Raw genomic sequence first — 14,775 nt, 5'->3', positions numbered from 1 at the left:
GGAGGTGGCAGCATCATGATGTGAATATTTGCAGAAACTACTCATATTTTCATGTATTTAGTGAACCACTCCTAAAATGAACATCTGAATAGTGACTGTATTTTCATTTTTCGCTCTTAAACTCTGTGTTTTAGTGGATTTGTGTTAAATGAGGACATATAGAATGGATTCTTTGAACAGATGAAACCAGAATGAAGTGAAAAAGTCTGAAAGCAGCGATCATGTGTGGTCTGGAGTTTTCAGAGCTGTGGAATGGTTCTGTATTTCTGCTGGTGGAACTGGGTCTCTGCTGTTTATTGATGATGATGATAGAAGCTGCTGGACCAATCCTGAACTTTCCAGAACCGATAGGATGGATGATAATGACCCGAAGCAGGAGCAGCCTGAAGGCTTCTGAGGGCGAAGAATTCTTTTAAACGTCCGAATCGATGCCCTGACCTCAACCTGAACGAGCTGCTTTTCACTGACTGAAGACAAAACTGAGGGCAGAAAAACCCATGAAACAAACAGAAATCAAAATCAGCTGCAGGAAAAATCATCTTAACCTGGTGAACTCTAAACTTTTATTTACTCCTATCACATTTTTACTCGATGCAACACAAAGTCCTGCAACTTAAAGATATTTTAAGGTTTCACTGCCTTTTATTAATGTTTTATTACCTTCATATACTTCTGTTCCTTTTACTAATTTACCTAAAAATGTGTATATGTTAGCAGCAGCGGCACAAATCAAGTTAATTATTGTGATTAGCAGCACAACAATGACTGGAAGAGGAGAGAACTCACGTCGTCTGTCCAGTTTATTAGTTAAAATGCCACGGATAAATGAAAAAAGCAACTTGCTGCGAACATTTTTAATTTATTTATTTGGCCTGCAGTTTAACTGAACTACCATGCTTCATATTATGATGCTGCCACCACCATGCTTCACACCATGATGCTGCCACCACCATGCTTCACATCCTGATGCTGCCACCACCATGCTTCATATCATGATGCTGCCACCACCATGCTTCACATCATGATGCTGCCACCACCATGCTTCACATCATGATGCTGCCACCACCGTGCTTCACATCATGATGCTGCCACCACCGTGCTTCACATCATGATGCTGCCACCACCGTGCTTCACATCATGATGCTGCCACCACCGTGCTTCACATCATGATGCTGCCACCACCGTGCTTCACATCATGATGCTGCCACCACCGTGCTTCACATCCTGATGCTGCCACCACCGTGCTTCATATCATGATGCTGCCACCACCGTGCTTCACATCATGATGCTGCCACCACCATGCTTCACATCATGATGCTGCCACCACCATGCTTCACATCATGATGCTGCCACCACCGTGCTTCACATCATGATGCTGCCACCACCATGCTTCACATCATGATGCTGCCACCACCGTGCTTCACACCATGATGCTGCCACCTCCATGCTTCACATCATGATGCTGCCACCACCGTGCTTCACATCCTGATGCTGCCACCACCGTGCTTCACACCATGATGCTGCCACCTCCATGCTTCACATCATGATGCTGCCACCACCATGCTTCACATCATGATGCTGCCACCACCATGCTTCACATCATGATGCTGCCACCACCATGCTTCACATCATGATGCTGCCACCACCGTGCTTCACATCATGATGATACCAAGCATAAGCATAAGCAAAAGGTTTTTTATAATGTTTTATAGCATATGGCTTTGGTGCACTTTTGGAACAGCCCTTTAAATTTCACTGTACTTTGTATAACGACAATAAAGTCTTTCTATTCTTTCTATTCTATCATGACGTTAAGCACGGTGGTGGCACCATCATGATGTACAAAATTAGGAATATCTGTAAAATGCTGATATTTTAATACACATTGTAGATGAACAAATGACTGTTTCTATCTGTTGTAATTATTATTTTTAATTATTATCTATGTAGAACCTTACCTGCTCATGTGATGTTGGACATGTGTGGGTTTAATAAAACCTTGTGTGCAGGCGTGTTGACTAATGTATGACCGGAGTAAATAACAGTATTAAGTACATAAAGCTAATCTTCTTCAGTGGATCAGAAAACCCAATAACTAATTTAGTAATGTCAATATTTCCCTCGTGTAAAGATCTGAGACTGAGGATTTATTCAACACTGGAAACTCCCTCAACAGTTATCAAATCAAATGATGGAAGATGTGCTCATTCCAGATAGTTCTGATCAAAACAAGCCACAGAATGTGTGATAGCCCTAATAATGACTGAGATTATGAGTAAAGGTGGTGAAGCGATCCAGTAAACAGCCCGGAGCGCTCAGGGTTAATATTTTAACGTCGTGCAAGCAGAATATTTCGGTGCAAACCATTGAGCTCCCGAGTGGCTTTTCTCTGTGAAGTCATGTTCTTGTGCTCCACACTTAATTAATTCACAGAGGATCCCGAATCTTAGCTGAGCTTCTGATTGTAAATTGGTCATTAGACCTACAGTAAATATAGAAAACATCACATTTCCATTCAATATAAAGCATCCGCACTGATTATACATGACCTACTTAGAAAAAAGTTGCAGACGGAGGATTGTGAGTGAAAAAATTCCCGGAAAGAGATCAACTCTCATGTTTGCATCTGTGAAATTTCGGTTGGGTAAATGTTGTTGTTGTATTTTAGAAATAAATGTCAAATCCGAGGCAGTCAGTCATTTCCAGACATGAAGCCACACAAGCAGCTGTCAGAACTCACAGACGACTATTTTTGGTGTGGAGCTGCGAGGCTACACTCCTGCACTTTTGGCATTGTTTTCACCAGAGGGCTGAGCTGAGGATGCAGACTGATAGGAGCTGTCTAGACCAGATTTTAGATTCTAATGTTGGACACGGAGGAGGCTTCAGATAAAATAACGAGGCCTGTTTGGACTGAAGATGCAGCTCATTATGTTTGGATGTGAACGCTGCAGCTGGTTACAGGGTGACTGTGAAACGCTCTTCAGATGTTCTGTAACAAGCTGAAACTCCGTCTCCTTGCTCGGGCAAAGACCCCGTTGCTCTTTCTTTTTTCAGTGACAAACGGGGACACGCAGCAACACGCCATCTGTGCCGCATTACGTTGCTGCAGAGGCTGTCATGATTGACAAAACTGGTAGCAGCGACTCCCATCCCAAACTCCTGTCTGGCTCCGTGTCGCCGCAGATGAAGAGTGATGGCGTGTCAGCTGGGTTCTTAGCGTATGACTCGGGGACGGCTTCAGACGGGGAAAAACAAGCTCATCTCTGGTGTGGATAAGAATGACAGTGTGCCACATGCTTGATAATAGCTCTCTGAGCTCGGGGAATAAACAGAGGGATGTTTATAATGAGATTGTGCTGAAGGGCCTCTGATGGTCCCAAGCTCCTGGAGTCTGAACACACCATTTAGTTTGCACGCTTGGCGCTATAATATGCAGGCCCCAATCCTTTTAAAAGCTATTTATGTGTGTGCACAGAGAGGAATTACGGAGGAAAACGGGAGAAATTATCAGGGGATAACATCAATGGAGGTTTGAAGGTAAATAAAGATTTGCAGGAAGTAAAGTCCAATGCAGGATCCTTGATTTTTTAGCTTTGAACTTTCACGAAGCTGATTAAAATATTACAACATCTGCAAAGTTTAATGAGGGAGAAGAGAGCAGTAATTGCAACAGCAGCAACGGCAGTTGTCAAATATTTAAAAAATGTAAAATCGTAATAAGCATGAAGAATGCATCATGAGATCAGAGTTTTACTTCCATCTTTCCTTTAGGATTTAGAATAAATCCACCAAAACATCTACTTTAAGGGCTAAAAATGAAAATACAGTTACTATGCAAATGTTTATTTAAGGAAGCTACATTGTGGTTCAGTAATTACATGACAACATGAGTAGTTTTTGTGCAAATGATTGTAATGGAAATTAACATGGAACAAAAACATAAATGCAGCATGCAAATGGTCTTATTGTCTGACTTCCACTGTAAAAAATCAACTGTCTGCACCTGTGTTGAATTATGTGAATCATTAACACTAGAGAAAGACACTGATGAAAAAACCTCATATTAAAACTGGACTAGAGTTCACCAGAAGATATGTAGGAGACTCAACTGCATGATGGTGGCAGCATCATGATGTGATATATTAGGTCTGGACATGTTTAATGTGTTGTTTTTGATCAAATTTGATAATTATATAATGCATACTGTAGTTATTTGTAGACAGCTCACACACTCAATCAAAAACAATCTGTGTGGTCCAGCGATACAATCTTCAGATGATGCAGAACCATCAAAATAAAGTCAATAATATACAAACTCAAAATCATTACATGGCATATATCTTGTCATTTTGGACATTTTTTGCATCATTTTGGTTGATTTGGGATAATTTCTGCAGTTTGAACATTTTGGACAAGATATTCATTTTAAACAGTTTCAAAAATAATAATAATAATTCCATGGGTTTCAATACAATAATTAAAATATGTTTTTTAAAATGTTTCTAACATCTGAGTGATTATGTTTGTGCCAATATTGCATTCCTGCAGCTTTCCCAGCAATGTCATCATAAGACCAATAAAAACTGTCTTGAACTTTCATTATCAAGTAATGCTTATTATCAAGGAATTAGATGAAAATGCAAAAAGTCGCAGATTGGAAGCCATCAGGGTGAGAATCGCTACAGCTGAGGTCTAAAATTGTTGAGAGCAGTAGGGGGAAGGTGAAATTACTCCTCTCCTGCCTAAACTTGAAGATAACTGATTACATTCTGGCGCCCCTGGAACAATAACAAACTCCTCTGGAAGTTTCATGGCCAAGAGATAGCTCTCCTAAACCCCCCCCACCTTCCCAAGGACACCTGTTGACTTTTGGACCGGGCCAACCGAGGACATCTCCATAGCAACCTGCTGTGTTATCACACTCCCACCCTCATGAACTGAGACACTGGAGGTCTGAGATGGAAGTAGATGGGCTACACTCATACACACACATTCGGACTCATGAACTGAGGACTGAGCTAAACATTCACACACACATGTCCATACCCCCACAAGCTTTCCTCACTATACACAGGAGCCAGGAATCCGTGCAGTAATTTGCTGCACAGGAACCAGCTAACTGTGTGGTGCTCCCCCCTCCACCTCCCCACATCCTTATCCCAACTATCCTTGTCTAACATCATGCTTTGTCTGTTTGCGGGTTTGTTTATTTAGGTTCCTTCTCAAATTGAATTTCCCAACAGTGGAGGTTTCATTTGGTACAACGAGCCTTTTTTTTTCTTTTACCCTCTGCTATCCCTACCCAGATCCCAACGTGTCCTTTTTCTTTTTTTTCTTCAAGAAAGGTGTGTGCAGCACTGCACAGCAGCCAGAGCTGTCATTAGCAGGGCAGCTCAAATGAAATTTCGTTGTATATGAAAATGTGCAATGACCAATAAAGATTGATTGATTGAAAGATTGATTGAAAAAGTTTGGATGCTCACTTGAGGTGGTTTGGGACTTTTTGGGAGATAGACATTTTTTCACGAGTTCTGCTGATATTGAACCCACATGTTTTATTTTGAACCTTTGACTGCAGCTGACATGAAGGAAAAATTACAATTTTCCCAATTATAATCTATTTCTGCATACTTTGCTCCATTCTTCTCTTGTAGATGGATTTGATTGTTTGTTCTGTTTAAATAAAACTTACAGATTTGCCTCACCTGTAACTGTAAAGCAGAGGAGATTGTGTTTTTTGTTGACTTGCCATCAGGAACACAGCGTGGTTTGTTCTGGAGGCAAAACGCAAATGGTGCATGTCGTAGTTTCATGTTTTTCGATGAATAAAGTCACATTTTGTGCCTCCAGGTTTGAATGCATCATTGACAGTCCTGTTATTGAAACCTAAATCCACAGACTGCTGACTGTTAATGACACTTTCTATCTTCAGGTGTGGTGGTTCCACAAGTTCCTGCACCAGTTTCTACTCAGATAACTGATGAGTATCAGAACTGGTGTACAAACACAATCAGAATTGGCTGGAAATGGACTCACGGGGTTCAAACTGCCGGAGGAACAAGAGGAGATGTGTTTATTTTCCTTCTGTTTCAGCTTCTATTACCATCAGCAGTGAGGAACCTCTTCATGTTGTGAGGAAACCACATGTCTGCATATGAATAATGGGAAAACATGTAATTACATCACCTGGTTCCACTGGGAAACACCCGGACTGCTGTTTAAATTAATTCCTTCCTCGACCTCTGCTTGACATTTGAGCGAGGAAGCTGGGACCCCGTCGGGTTCTCACTTCTGAAGACTCCCCTCGAGACCGAAATCTTTTTTATTTTTCTGTCCATTTTCTCCCCTCCCCCACCGGCGTACCTGTATCAGCTCAAAGCCAAGGTGTCCTTCTGCCTGTTTACGGAGCGACCGCGAGTCTCCGATGATTAATCACTGCTGAGACTCATTGTTTCACACCAGTTAAAACAACAGCAGCTCCCAGCTCCTTCACCTCCACCAAAGTTAATTAACATCCGTCTCTCACTCTTAATTACATTAGCGAGGAGCACATAAGAATAATCATAAAGATCTCTTGCCGAGCCAATTGCTTTTTGCGCTCATTTACAGAGGAAGGCTGCCTTTAAGTAAACACGTTATGAAGCGTGTTAAAGCGCCGTGCGGCCCAATGAGGCTCAGCAGACGTTCAGATCGGCTGCTTCCAGAACAGCTGGCTCACCACTTTAACGGAACCTCTTAGATCTGTCATATCTCCAGGACGCTGCAGCTTCTGGATGGATCCTGTCAAATCCTGTTGATGCATTAATGGAAGAGTCCCTCCGTGAAAAATCAATGGGCGCCTCCAACCCGACCCTCCCCAGAATCAGCCAAATATTCTACTCGGTATCCAGTCCGCTCAGTGAAGCCGTGCAAAATTTATCACCCTTGAAAGTTTACCCAAAGTGCACTTTTATTTTGGCGAGTTATCAGAAAACCCATCCAACTGCAGACAATAAACTGCTGCAGCTGGTTATGGAAAAAAATGATGGAAAAACAGACTTAGTGTTTGGACTGTTAAACCGTAAGACTTGGATGGATGGTAATCTAATTTGGAACTGGAAGATGTCATGGTTCTATCTGCTGGACTGATGAAGCTCTGAGGCTCAGAAATGATGGAAAAAGTCCATTAAAAAGTGATAAATCTGGAGCCACCTCTATGGACTTCAAGGACCTGGAATGTTCTAAATGGGACTAAACATAAAGTCTGGAAGCAGGAAAGGAGAACGTCCCCTGTAGAAAGTTCTAGAGTAGACACAAAAAAATCAACCGAATAGAACTAAAAGGTCTACTCTAGAACTTTCTCCAGTTCTAGAACTTCCTACCGTTCCCTGTAGAAAGTTTTAGAGTAGACTCTAGAGTAGACTCTAGAACTTTCTACAGGGGACAGTAGAAAGTTCTTGAACTTTCTATACAGTTGTCAGTAGGTATACTCTAGAACTTTCTACAGGGGGTTTTCTCCTCTATGGACTTCAAGGACCTGGAATGTTCGAAGTGAGACTAAACTTAAAGACTGGAAGCAAGAAAGGAGAACGTCCCCTGTAGAAAGAACTTTAGAAAGAACTGTAGAACTTTTTACCGTCCCCCTGTAGAAAGTTCTAGAGTAGACCTACCTCCCAGGGACGTTCACCTCTATGGACTTCAAGGACCTGGAATTCACAGTATGAAGGTAGAACTCTGGAGTTGAAGATGGTTCTGAAGAGATCAGGATGGAACATTAGTCCTATTTGGTTGATGTTTTTGTACTGAATTTGAGTTTTTGTCACAATTCCACCTGTGTTATGGTAGGTTTGGTCCTTTTCATGATAAATTTCGCCGTTTTTGTGGTTATTTTGATACTTTTTGTGGTGATTTTGCGTGTTTTTCCTGGCATATTTGAACCTTTCAAGGTAGTTTTGGCTCTTTTTGGGATGAATTTATGTCTTTTTGTGGTAATTTTGGTCATTTTTGTGGTTATTTTGCATGTTTTTGTGCCAAATTTGAGTTACTGTCGCAATTTCACCTGTTTTGTGGTGACTTTGGTCCTTTTTGTGGTGATTTTGCATGGTTTTCCTGGCATATTTGAACCTTTCATTGTAGTTTTCGTTCTCTTTAGGGTGATTTTTTGTCTTTGTGGTAATTTTTCGCCATATTTATGGTATTTTCCAACTTTTTAAATTATTTTAGTCAGATGTGTTTCTCCTCCTAAATGTCATGGTTCTATCTGCTGGACTGATGAGGTTCTGAGGCTCAGAAATGATGGAAAAAGTCCATTAAAAAGTGATAAATCTGGACCCACCTCTATGGACTTCAAGGACCTGGAATTCTGGAATTATTCACAGTATGAAGGTAGAACTCTGATCATTCATAAAGTTACTGGAGATGAAGAACCAGATGATTCTGAGGATGTTTGGGAGATTTATTTTTTCATTTTTGTTTGATTTTATACAGACCGTCCCTGTTGTTGTTGTTGTTGTTGTTGTTGTTGGGGGCAACATTAAGCCCGGGATGCAGTGATGGTGCCCCGCTAAAACTCTGCTGCCAGGGTTGATCCCTTTAGGTAGGACTTTTGAATGTAGGAAGGTGATCTCAGTCATTAAAGTGGCAAAGCTAACATGACAAATCTCCATCAAAACATAACATTTTCAGCCTGTAGGTTGCTGCTTGGAGGTTGTTGTCGCATCATATCCAAATTAGGATCCCTCAGAAACATCAGATTGTGTCTTGATTGACTGAATATTTTTTGATTGTTGACGACAGAAAAAGCTACATGAGCTAAAGATACTGATTTGAAAATTAAATTCCTCTATTAAATATACTAAAGTTACTGTAGATGAAGAACCAGCTGATTCTGTGGAGGTTTGGGGAGATTTTTCCTCAGATTTGTTTGATTTTATGTGAAATGACCCTGAAGAACAATCTTGTCCACACTAATATGGACATTTCTCTAGGTGGATATTTTCCTCTTCCATTCTAAAACCTTTTACAAAATATTTCCATGACTAGAAACGCTATAACATGTCTGCATCAGTGATTCATCCAGAGCCAGATAGACTCCGTTGTTTATTTGTTTCTGTGGATGCTGTGGAATGAGTAATACTGGACCCAGGAGACCCAGAGATTTAAGGGTGTTGGTGAAGTGATGCAGCAGATGCCAAGTTGAGCTGTAAAATAGTAACTGTTAAAGCTGGTGGAGTGTACAGAAGACTCCACATATCAGCCAGTACTGTAGTTTAAGGCACATGTTCAGATCAATAATGAGCAGGTCTCTGAGGTAAGTTCTCAAACTCTCTGTTTTAGATGTCAGCATGGACACAGAAAGATCTGATCTCACCTTACAGCAGCTGTAGAAAGTATTCAGTCCACTTTTTCTATTAAATTACAGTCAATTTGATTTAGCTATTTTGAGAAGATTTACAAAAATAGACTCTTGCATGTCAAAGGAAGAACAGATTTCTATAATGTCAACCGACTAAACACCTAAAATGTAAAATGACTGAAAGCAAGTATTAATTCCTGTTAAATCACTGTTTAGTAGATGCACCTTTAGCTGCAATTACACATCTCCACACCATGATGCTGCCACCACCGTGCTTCACACCATGATGCTGCCACCACCGTGCTTCATATCATGATGCTGCCTCCACCATGCTTCACATCATGATGCTGCCACCACCATGCTTCACATCATGATGCTGCCACCACCATGCTTCACATCATGATGCTGCCACCACCATGCTTCACACCATGATGCTGCCACCACCGTGCTTCATATCATGATGCTGCCTCCACCATGCTTCACATCATGATGCTGCCACCACCATGCTTCACATCATGATGCTGCCACCACCATGCTTCACACCATGATGCTGCCACCACCGTGCTTCATATCATGATGCTGCCTCCACCATGCTTCACATCATGATGCTGCCGCCACCATGCTTCATGATATGATGCTGCCACCACCATGCTTCACACCATGATGCTGCCTCCACCATGCTTCACATCATGATGCTGCCACCACCATGCTTCACGTCATGATGCTGCCACCACCATGCTTCACACCATGATGCTGCCACCACCGTGCTTCATATCATGATGCTGCCTCCACCATGCTTCACATCATGATGCTGCCGCCACCATGCTTCATGATATGATGCTGCCACCACCATGCTTCACACCATGATGCTGCCTCCACCATGCTTCACATCATGATGCTGCCACCACCGTGCTTCACATCATGATGCTGCCACCACCATGCTTCACATCATGATGCTGCCACCACCATGCTTCACATCATGATACTGCCACCACCATGCTTCATATCATGATGCTGCCACCACCGTGCTTCACATCATGATGCTGCCACCACCGTGCTTCACATCATGATGCTGCCACCACCATGCTTCACACCATGATGCTGCCACCACCGTGCTTCACAGTGGGGATGTTCAGTGTTTGGTCAAACATATCATCTACTCTGATGGACATAAAGCTCCATCCTGGTCTCCTCAGACCAAAGAACCTTCTTCCAGGTGTCTTCAGAGTCTCCACATGTCTTCTGGTGAACTCTAGTCCAGATTTAGTTTCAGTTTTTTCCAACAGTCTTTCTCTTTGTCTCCATAAAGCTTTGACTGGTCATAGGTGTCTTGGTCGGGTTTTGGTTTCTGCGTTTGTTTTATTTTTGTGATTCGTTCTTCTGTTTTCCTTTTCTGTATGTCCATTTGTCTTCATGTAGGTTTCGTGTCTCATTTCAGTTCCGTATTATTTTATTTTGAAATGTCCTTTCCTCATTCATCGCTTGTGTTTTTTTAACTTCAGGTTCTTTTCCTTAATTTCTGACTGGCCTGATTAGTTTTACCTGTGTCAGTTCTGAGTGTTTAAATCTCCTCGTCTCATTTTGTCCTGTTTCCTTCCATCGTGTCAGACTTCCTGTCCATCTCCAATAGGTTTTTGTGTTTCTTTACGTCTTCCTTGACTTTATGCCATTCTTGTGCTGTTGGTTAACTTTTGTCACCTCTCCATGCTTTCTATCTATCCGTCCGTCTGCGTTTGGATCTTTAACTCATCAATCCCTGACAGCTCGGAGTGTCTTTTTGTTTTTCCTTCCAGGAGTAACTGTGTGACTTCTACCTCTAATTGGCTGCACCATTGCTGAATTAGCAGAGGGGGTGAATATGTTATTTTTTTTGTTTAACCGACTCTACTTTCTGCCCGTTTTTTTTCCGGTGAGCGTTCCTGCAGGTGGTGGCGTGCCGCTGGACTCCCAGGACCTTATTTTAACCTTGCAAACACAATGACAAGTCCAAGGTCTGTCCAGTCAGGGTGGCTATTCTGGTTCAGCAGCGACACGCCAACAGAGTTAAATATAAATCAGAGGCTGTTGCTGCTCCCGTCACTCTGAGCCAATCAGAAGGAGGCTCCTGCAGGAAGTCTTCCTGCTGCCTGGATGGAGGAGGTTTTTATTCCAGTTCATGATTGCTGCAGTTACCGCCTGTAGACGAATAAACCCCCGAAACGCTGCTTTCTAATAAAGAGAAACACTGGGGATCGATGGGGCGTTTTAATCCGACATCTCCCACGTAAACAGCAGAGTGGTAATGGGCGTGTGCGATGCGTGTCGTATTGATCAGGGTAGCTCTGCAGCGCCCTCGTGTCATTTGCACATGATTTAATGAAGGTAAACACAGTGGGTGGCTGTGCGTAATGGCGCTGCGCTCCGATGCTTCACTCCTCGAGTCGACGGCCGCAGATTCATCACCGTCTGCGTCCCGCTGCCTTCAGACGCTGCCGGGGTTTAATGAGCTGAAGGGGAAGCTTTCATATGTTCCAGAGCAGCTGTGGACGGCAGACACCGAGAGGATCACCGTATGTTTGGAGACGAGGCCTTCAGCAGACACTGTAAAAAACAAAAAACACATCCTGGAGCTAAGACCTGACAGCAAGGGAGACAGAAAATACATGGAAATAATACTCTGTTTAAAAACTGTAAAAATGGTGAAAATAATGACAATATCTTTATAATAATCATATTTTAGCTGAGTTAAATACAGTAAAGTGCAATAGTTTTTAAACAGTTTACAGTTGATAAAAATACAGATTATTTTATGGTGAAGTTTTTTGCAGTTTGGGATTTTGTATCGTCAATTTATGAATAAATATACACTAAAAAAACAAAAAAAAAACATTTTTTCTGTGGTTTTAAGAAAATTGATTCTTAATATACATATTTTTTAAAAGAATATATTCATGAAAAACAGATTAGAAAATAAATAGATAAATAAAATAATCTGGCAGTAAGGGTGCCAGAAAATAATCTGTAAAAAATATTACTATAATGTTTAAATCTGTTTAAATTGTGAAAATAATGACAAATATCTGTAAAATAATTATATTAAATGCAAAAAACATTTTTAAATAGTTAATTATTGTTAAAAATACAGATGTTTTTATGGTGAGGTCTTTTACAGTGTGGGATTTTGTATCGTCTTATTTTAAGAAAATTGATTCTTCATGTACATAATTTTATTTTTAAAACAGCATCTTTTTAAAAATTATTTTTAAAAAAATGTCATTTAAAAAAAAATGGCGCTAAGGGAGCCAGAAAATATATGTTAAAAACATAGCAATGTTTAAAAACTGTTAAAAAAAAAAAAAAAAAAAAAAAAAAAAGAAATGATGCTAAATATCTGTAAAATAATTGTCCTTGTATTGTCAGATTATGAACAAACTTTTTTGGGGGTTTTGTTTTTCTGTAATTTTAAGAAAATTGATTCTTCATGAAAAAAATTTCCTCTGATTTTACAAGATATTATGGTTAATTTAGCTTAACGGATATATTATTACGAATACAACTGCAGTTTATGAATCACAATACACAATTTATGCTTTTAAATCAAAGCAAATATCAGTAAAATGAAAAGATTTTTTCCTGATTTAAATACAGTAAAAATTATGCTTTTTGGTTATTTCTTGCAGTCAACATGTTCATGAATATTTTATCTGTGGAATTATTAGCTGTCTTTTCATTTTAATTTGTTTAAATACATTTTAAAACATTTTAAATGACGTAATTTTTAAAAATCATTTTCATTTTTATTATTAAATACGGTAAAAAATAGTGACATTTTCTCAACCAAAAGTTATCAGAATTTCTAAATATACAGATTTTTTATATATATTTGAAAATTTGACCTGTTTTTTCTTTTTTTTCTCTTCTTTTTGTTTTTAAAATTATTTTTATTTCTATTTTGTTTTTTTTACAGTCAACATGTAAATAAATATTTTTATCTGGGAAATTATTAGTTATTATCTTCTGTCTAAGAAAAAACACATTTTAAAACACTTTAAATGATGTGATTTTTAAAATTATTATTTTATTGTCAAATATGGTAAAAAAAGCAACATTTTCTCACTCAAAAATTATTTTCATTTCTAAATTTACAGATTTTTAATGTACTTGTAGTTTTTTTCTTTCTTTTTTTCTTGTTTTTCCATTCAACATGTCAAATAATATCTTTATCTGTTGAATTATTGGTTATTATTTGTAAATTAAGAAAAAAACATTTTAAGTCGCTCTATATAGCATAGTTTTTTTGTTTTTTTTTACAGCATGCACAGATGCTGAACGTAGAACGAGTCTTCCTGGACTTCCTACCAGCCCAACACGACTTCCATCACGCTGAGCTGCGTGGAAACTGTAATTAAAGCCGGATCTGGTTAATTGTGGATCAATTAGTCGCTATGGCTGCCGTCTAATCCGACCACTGAGAGCTGTGGAGGAATATAACTTCCCTCTGATCACAAACCGGCCACAGATCCGACTCCTGCTCAGGAATCTCATTCTTGGCAGCTCTAAAAATGAGCTGGTGAATATGAGATGGTCGTATCGCTACCTCTACCCAGAACAATTAATCAAGTCAAACGACGTTCCCGGGAATCGCAACGGCCGGCGCTGTTTTGAGGAAATTGCCTTTTGAGAAATGGCTGCATCGTCTCGCCACAATCTGACTTTATCCTCGGAGAACCAGGTTTTTTTTGGTTGTTTTTTTTTTAATAGAGGAGGCCCGCTCATCCAGAATGGTCTTATTTCAGGCTGCTTGTTTCCAATCAGTGGAGAGGAAACAAACACGGACCAATAAGTGCTCGATACCGCCGCCAACAGAGGAAATAGCGAGCGCTTGTTGTGATCCATGCTCCCCGTTTGGTCCAAATTGAAACGTCTCTCCATTCACGTCCAGAAAGCACTCAGGCGTAGTTTGCACAGAAGCATTTTCCTCTGAAAGGACTTCACACGAAGCTGAGGCTAAGAGGCTGGAAATCTCACTTATTATTAGTCCAAAACAGCAGAACGGGGAGTCGAGCCAACGGAAAGCGGTGCCCTTTTACCGGAGTGCTGTGTTCTGACAAGCGTCTCCACATAATCACTATCATTCTGGGCTTTCCTCGTCCCCATGTCTCGGATGACGGCTGTTTTAACGCCCCGGTGGCAGCTATTTGCACCGACATTAAACCACTCAGCGTTAGCGTAGCGACCGTCCCACTGTCGGACCGGAATGACGTCTGGAAATGTTGTTCTGTGCTCTAATGTAGCCGTAATGGATTAATAGAGCTCCATTCTTTTAATTATGTCACACGCTGGTGCTGAAAGGACGTCTAAAAAGCAAATTACCCATGAGAAAATGAGCAAATGAGGAGGGCGGGGTGGATGGAGGGGTCAACAAAACAGAGCCACAGGGCTCATTTTCACTGAGTAGA

Source organism: Amphiprion ocellaris, chromosome 11 (genome assembly GCF_022539595.1).
Source record: "Amphiprion ocellaris isolate individual 3 ecotype Okinawa chromosome 11, ASM2253959v1, whole genome shotgun sequence".
Lineage (NCBI taxonomy): Eukaryota > Metazoa > Chordata > Actinopteri > Pomacentridae > Amphiprion > Amphiprion ocellaris.
The sequence above is the reverse complement of the archived record's forward strand: the minus strand, read 5'-3'. Positions refer to the sequence as shown.